Source organism: Microtus ochrogaster, unplaced genomic scaffold (assembly GCF_000317375.1).
Source record: "Microtus ochrogaster isolate Prairie Vole_2 unplaced genomic scaffold, MicOch1.0 UNK10, whole genome shotgun sequence".
Lineage (NCBI taxonomy): Eukaryota > Metazoa > Chordata > Mammalia > Rodentia > Cricetidae > Microtus > Microtus ochrogaster.
Window position 1 is genome coordinate 7,647,064 of NW_004949108.1, and position 7,523 is coordinate 7,654,586.

The 7,523-nt window shown below is 38.5% G+C and overlaps 1 protein-coding gene across 3 annotated transcripts in view; it reads right to left on the reverse strand.

The window, feature by feature from the left end:
- The window catches only part of Nbas (neuroblastoma amplified sequence), a 313,151-nt gene that overhangs the window by 217,079 nt on the left and 88,549 nt on the right, over window positions 1–7,523 (reverse strand). The window lies entirely within an intron of this gene.

The window sequence follows — 7,523 nt, forward strand, 5'->3', positions numbered from 1 at the left end:
CTAGCTCTGTAGACCAGGCTGGTCTCGAACTCACAGAGATCCGCCTGCCTCTGCCTCCCGAGTGCTGGGATTAAAGGCGTGCGCCACCATCGCCCGGCATAATAGCATATTTTTAAAAGAATCCGCTTAAAGGAAAATGGAAGTGAACAAACATGTTAACATAGACAGCAACTAGCTAGAAATAACAGTCACAGAAAACAGAAACAGGGACGGGTTTTAAACAATATCTGCAGAGTCCCCTTTGGTTCTAACAGATCCATGTAAAAGATAGAAACATGCTCAATTAAAAATAAAGACAAAACTTTAAAAAGAAAAAAACACTTGAATTGTCATGCTTGTACAGTTTAGTAAAATATTTCAGACTATCAATTGTGGCATTTTCCTAAAATGTACCACTACCCTGGAAAAAGGGACAAATGCTCCTATGCTGTGAGACATGCTCTATACATGAAACACTCCATACACACAGGGAAACTGCACTGGTAAAGAGATTCCATGTGAAAAGGAAAAGGAAGGTACCCGAGGGTCCTGCAGTGGAGGCAGAGCTGAGGGGGTTAGGAATGAAGCGGTAATGGCTCATCAATCAACAACAGCATGCCACCAGATATTGCAGGAATAAATCAGGCAAAGACTAGGTCCTCCAATATTAAATAAGTTGATTAGCTGCTCTACTAAGAGTACCACTTTCAGCCAAAACATAATAGACTAGACTAGTAAACCAGGTGTCAAAGACACACTGTGAACATATTTATGCTCAGATTTTTAAGTATGAAATCAGTCAGATGCTGACACAGGGCAAAAGCCACAGTATTATCCATTTGACACCAAATAGACTATTTTATTCCCATTCATGTCAGAAATATTTTATTGCAAACTGCTGGGATGAAAAGTGAGAAAGATAACATTTGAATGGAGATGATGATGATGCCCACTCTGCCAACTGAACAACAAATTAGTGCAATGAATCGAGAAGCAGAAAAACACATCTCAGCAGCTATTATAACTTTTCAAATCAAAACAGACACGCTTCCTTAAGCTACACAAAATGTTTTCAAAAAGATTTCAGAAAAACATGTTACAAACTGATATTTGTATTTTCTACAGAGGACATATGAAACCCAAAAGTCCTTACTACAATGGTAGGTAAAGACAGGGTCCTGGGCCAGGCAAGCTGAATGTGTAATACACTTTAGACAAAAAAGTCACTTTTATGGGTATTTGTTGAATGAAATGAGTAAGAAACCCATTAAAACTGCACAAATAATTCTGCTCAGAGGCCCACAGTGAAAGGGAGACCCAGAGAGCCCTGTTAGTAATAATGTGTCTTATTTTATTACCAAAGCACAGTTGCTGTCTCCTTATCCTGTCAGCAATGACCAGCAATACTCTTCAGTATTTCCTTATCTCTTACTATGGCCCAAACAGTACATGGTGCTTTTAAACTGCAATACCTTCACTCATCCTACCCACCAAAGGAAAAAAAAAAGCCAGCCATAATATTTTCCTCACCTTCCAGTGACAGAATCAGTGAATTACTAGTCTTAGAAAAGAATTTCTACCAAACATGGCTTACTTTCAGATCTGATCACCAATGCTTACACAATGAAAAACAAAATCCAAGCACGGGGTATGTCAAAACGAACACTGAACACATGATACATTCTGGTCATCTCAGGCTACACAGTGAGACTCTGTCTCAAAAGAAAGAGAACAGGCCAAAGAAAAACAAGCCAAACTTCTTTTTGCTGCTTGGTTTTCTTGCAGCTGTTACTACAAATTATTTTATATTCCCTTTTAGAAGATCATAGTTCAGTATAGGCTCAAAGAGAATAGCACATTCTTAATGTGATCTCAAATAATAGTATCTAAGAGAAGAAAGGGTCTTTTCCCAAACCAAAATCAAGACACCTCAGGACAGGCTTGAGGACTGGTCTCAGTTGTCAACTTGAGGTTTGGAGTAACGGGGAACAGGCTTCTCAGGATGTTTGGGGCTACCTTTATTTGATTAATTGAGGTGAAAGATCCACCCACTGCAGATGGTACCGCTCTCTGCAATGAGACACTGGATTTTATGAAAGAGGAAATAAAATGAAATAAAATTAATCCTGATTGTGGATTAAACATGACCAGCCACTTTAAGCTCCGGCCATCCCAACTCCTCAGGCACGATAGGCTGTACCTAAGAATCAAGAGCAAAATAAGCCATTCTCTCTTAGGTTGCTTTTATCCAAGTGTTTTATCACAGCAACTCAAAAAAGTAACTAACACAGGGTTTTTATTTATTTTATCTATTGCTACATCCTTAGCAACTAAAACAGTATCTGGCATTTAGCAGACTCTAAAAAATATGTGTTTACTGAGTTAAGTAATTAACAGAACAACAAAGAATTTTAAAAAGGTTCTCATGAATAATATAAAAAGTGAGAACTATAATATGGCAACAAAAGCAAATACTCTATTCACAATAACAGTTATACCTACACAGTACAGACCAGAATGAGATACGGAATGCCCTCCTAATCTTACTATTACACCAACGGAAGGCAAAGCTATACGTCTGGTTTAGGATGCTTAGGATCACAAGTGTTTAGAGCATTTGTATTTGACTGTAAAAACAGATGGGCATGTCACATGGGGAGGGGAAGACAACAGAGCCATCTCTAAAACTCACTGCCACAGTTCAGATGTAAAACGCCCCCACAAACTCATGCATTGGTACACTTGGTCCCCAGGTGATGACAACTGTTTGGGGAAAATGTGGAACTCTTTAGGAGGTAGGGCCTGCTGGAAAAAAGTGGTTGATCCATCTGTCTTTTCCTGTCTGAGCCTCTGTCTCCCAACTCCTCCCCTTCTTCTTCCTGAATGCCATTGTGTAAGACCAGCTACCACATGTTCACCCCTTCCCACCATAATGGACTGCATCCCACGCATAAGCCAGAATAAATCTCCTTCTGTACAGGGTTTCTAGTCAATCTTACATCACACTGATGAGCAAAGCAACATACTAGCTATTCTTCAGAATTCAAAACAACTTAATCACTCACAAGATAAACAGAATGTCAGAATGTTTAAGGAAATTTAGAGAAAACCTTTTCATTAATTGAGTTTACTTCTAAAATACTAATCATCTAAGTCCATCGCCAATGTGAAATTACAGTTCAGAAATCCTATTGCTGCTACCCTGAACTGTAGAAATCTCAGCTAAACAGGAAGCCTTAAGCTCTGGGAACGCAAAGCGGCACATACACATGCCTTCAATGTTCATCTTTCTCTTCTTCTACACACTCCACTTAAATTCAGAATTTAAATGCATCATCCCCAGTTAAAAAAAATAACATAGTAGATTAAAGTTTTCTCTTTACAAAGCAATGGCTGCTTTTGTTTGACTTTAGGATTCTTTGAATTTGAGCCCTGTTCATATATTTTTCTGAATAATTAACTATGCTGGTTTCATTTGAAGGTAGCATTTATCTGTCAGCAGGAAAGGAATGAATATAATAAGTCCTATTATAGTCAACAATCCTCTCACCAAATTCTTCTTCCACTAAATATAAGTGTTTTATTTCAAGCAAACTGTACGAAGAGCAGACTTCCAAAAATTCTTTTGTACATGTTCTATGCCTTAGAACCAAAGGCTGGGTAGACAGCTTATTGCTACTAATTGCCAACTTGTATGCATTGCTTTTAAGATGTAGACTTCTATTTATTTTTATTATTTAACAAAGCCTCCAAAATAAGGATAATTTGGAATACACATATAACAACTTCGGATTATCATCACTAAACATGCCAAGATGATCAAAGACTTGTTGGAAAGCCCATCACAGAGCCGTTACCACTCACAGCACCAAGACCAAAAAAGACCTAACCAAAGGCATCATTCTGAGTTCAGACATACAATATTAAACTAGTACATACATTCTTAAATGGCACCCAGCACATAGTAAATGTTTAGTACTAATCATTATATTATTTCTAACAACAGCAATAAAGTTATTACTAAGTAGTAAATATAAGATAAATGTGATTTTAGTTAACATTGCAAGATGTAATGAATAGTAAGCTATAATACTATACTAATAATTAATTACCCAAAATACTGGTCTTCCTGCCAAATGCAAATATAAAAATGAGAAAGAAAATTATTTGAATATCTCACAGTACTAGTTTGAAAGAAAGATTACACGAAGTCCAATTGAATTCCCACTACAGAACTTTCCAGAAAAGTCAGTTATGTAATTAAGATGATTAAGTTCTATATAAGATGATTAATGTCAACAAGAAATTGGTAAAGACATCACTAGAATAAAGTTATTATCTTCTACCATTACTACCTGCAGCATAATGAAAAGCTGGCTCTAATTTTGAAACAGAGACAATGAAGGTCCTGGGAGCCGAGTGAGATAACGTGATTGGCCGTAAGGGAAGTCACAAGGAAAAAAATGAAAGGACAGCATCCACAGACCTAGGTGCAGTGCTTTGGAAATGTTGGTTTGGTTTGGTTTGGTTTTTCGAGACAGGGATTCTCTGTAGCTTTGAAGCCTGTCCTAGAAGTAGCTCTTACAGACCAGGCTGGCCTTGAACTCACAGAAATCTGCTGCCTCTGTCTCCTGAGTGCTGGGATTAAAGATGTGTGCCACCACCGCCTGGCTGGTGCAATCTTTTTTTAACTTTGTCAAAAATAAACCCAACTGGAAAAAGCTGAAACATCTCAAAAATAAATCATTCATGGAGTAAGCCTTACAATAAATTAGCATTACAGAAATAAGAAATATATAAGCACGTTCTTTATTTATTTTTCAAAAGTCATATTTGTAATATTACATTTTATTAGTCAGACTTTTTGATACGATCACAAATATCCAAGACAACAAGGTTTATTTGGTCTGTGGTTTCAAAGGTTTCACACTGACTCCAAACACTTTGGGCCTGGGATGAGGCACAGCCTCAGAGAGAGAGGGCAGGATGAAAGCAGGACTGCCAATTTACAAAAGCCAAGAGAGCAGAATAACATGATGGGCTGAGACCAAGACACCTTCCTCCAACAAGGTCCCACCTACAGCCCTACTGAGTCCCAAAAGTCTATTCAGATTTGGAACCATTAACACATTCAACCATTGATTGGGAGGTCCTTCTGTCTATGTGCTGTTTTTATTGGTTAATGAATAAAGAAACTGGCTTGGCCTGACAGGGCAGAGAAGAGCTAGATGGGGAAAACTAAACTGAATGCTGGGAGAAGGAAGGCAGAGTCAGGGAGAAGCCACGTAGACCCCACTGGACACAGACGCCAGATGGAACTTTATCCGGTAAGCCACAGCCATGTGACAATACACAGATTAGTGAAGATGGATTAATTTAAGATAAGAGTTAGCCAGAAATACGCTTAAGCTATTGGCTAAACAGTATTGCAAATAATATGGTGTCTGTGTGATTATTTCGGGGCTCAGTGGCTGGGAACAAACAAGTGGCCTCCTACAACAAACCATTTCAGCTCAGCTCCCACAGGATACAGTCATCCCAGGAAAGCCCTCCTACACAGCTACCTGGGCTTTTCTAGTCTCCTGGGAGTGACTCAGTCCAATCAAGCTGATATCATTACATGTCACATGCATCAAAAAGAATTAAGAGACCAACTCAAAATTGCTTAAGAATTTTCATGTAAACTAGTCAACTATATTCAAGGCTGTCAAAAAGTCATTAGGGGAGGGAGAATATCTATCAAATGTGATGGTGTTGGAGAGCTAAAATGTAAGGACTCATGATGAGGACCATTCTCATCAAAAAGCACCTGCTACCAAATAAAAAGGAATCAAATAGAAAAGCCCAATAAATCTTGCTTCCTAACCTTTATGGCCTAGGTTAATACAAAACTGTTTGAGAAAATAATGAAGTCTTTATTCCACATTACTTAATACCAACCAGACCCTGACCAATCTTATTTGGTCTATTAACTATACCAAGGAAACCACTGCCAGAATAAAGATACAAATAGATGACATCTGAATTTTCAACTACAAACCTGAAACATTCCGAAAGACTCAGCAAGTGTACAGGTGGGCATTACTAACTGGAACCCTGTATATGTTTAAAGTGCTCACAGATTTGAAATAGTATGAGGGGTAATGATGTCTTTATATCCTATTCATCATATAACCAAAATTCAGCACAAATAATATAATGTCTAAAGAAAACCACATACCATAGGAAGAGTAATTTCTTCATTGTTACTTTCAAAACCTCTGCATGTGAGCTATTTCATTTGAATACACAGCTTTCAAACAAGGATACAATAAAATACAAAACAGCGCATAGGAGTTTGTTACCCAAGATGCATATGACTACTCCAATGTTTGAAGGATCCTCCAATGACAAAAGAAGTGAGAAGAAGGTGCAGGGGAGGGAGGGAGGGAGGGAGGGAGGGGCGAAATACTGTGATCTAGGATAAGGACAGGAAAGTTAAGAGGACTTTGGAAGAGAAAGGAGGCCTCAACGAAGAGTCTAGGTGAAATTTCTTGGAGATGAGAGTTGAGAATTTTACACATATTCCAAAAAGATGTCCTATGTAGAGATAATATTCCTTTTTTATACAAATATCTAAAATTGCTAGGAATATTAAAATAAGGGCAATGCCTAAGTGTATGTATCCTGTGGTTTTAACCTTGTTTATTTGTCAGCTGTGAACCTGTACCTGCCTGAGAATCTCACAAGATCAAAAACAGTTCACTGCCAAAACACATCTTAACTCCCTTGAGATCTACTACAGAAAGGACTCATTTGACTTTTGATTACTGGCTTTGTCTTTTTAGTCTATATTTCTTCCCACTACACATCAGGTACTAGCCTAGGGTCTCCAGTACATACATGTAAATTCCTAGGACTGACAAGATGGGTAAAGAACAGGCTAAGCATGCATGAGAACCTGAGATCCTCAGCCCCCATGGGAAAAGCTGGATAGATGGCTCATGCCCTATGACCACAGCACTAGGGAGAGAGCAAGTATAGACAAGCAGATCCTAAAAACGCACTGGCCAGCTAGTGCCGCTGAAATAGCAAGTTCCAAGTTCACTGATGGACCAGATCTCAAAAAATTGCCATGACGAGCAGAAGAGAACACCATAGGTGAACTTTGTCTCCATACCTGCTCAAGGGTGAGCACCCTCGTGTACATACACATTTCAAATAATAGTAAGCACAATAGAGATGCAATTTTGAAAGTCACCAAATTCAGGATGGTGATCCAGCTCTGCAGTATTCCTAGATGCATGACACTCTAAGTTCAATTCTCAGCAACACCCAAAAATAAAAAATAAAGGTCCAAAATATATAAGGCAACTCTTAAGATACTAAAGTACAACTTGTCCTGAAAAGCCCACACCCATCTCATTCATGTGTTTTTACTACACACCCTCACCTCTCCTAAGTGACTGCATCTACTCCAAAATCATTTCTAGAAAATGCCAACTGTCTCGGTGTGACCTCTTCAATAACACTATGACTTCTGCCTCTGTGACCTCAACCTCACT